The sequence below is a fragment of the Penaeus monodon genome, chromosome 27, assembly GCF_015228065.2.
Source record: "Penaeus monodon isolate SGIC_2016 chromosome 27, NSTDA_Pmon_1, whole genome shotgun sequence".
NCBI lineage: Eukaryota > Metazoa > Arthropoda > Malacostraca > Decapoda > Penaeidae > Penaeus > Penaeus monodon.
Genome location: NC_051412.1, coordinates 20,480,910 through 20,481,187, shown reverse-complemented (window position 1 = coordinate 20,481,187; position 278 = coordinate 20,480,910).

Sequence of the window (278 nt, the reverse complement as noted above, 5' to 3'; positions counted from 1 at the left end):
CAAGCCTCTACCAAACTCAGCTAAACATACATAACCCGCCTGCTGCTCCTTCTTCGGCGGCCTGAGTCACCGATAAGACGTCACAGGCCATTCCTGTCTCAAGTGCCTAACACCAGAGACGGAGGTGGATTGCTCGAAGCGATGTGGTTTTGACATTTCCCGTTCGCTTTATCCTTCGCATCACAAAGCAATTTGAGCCATTCGTAGGGGCTTTAATCGTTCTGTGAACTGGATAGCTGTGTGTAAAAAAAATAATTCGTGGGCTGAGTCCACGAGGA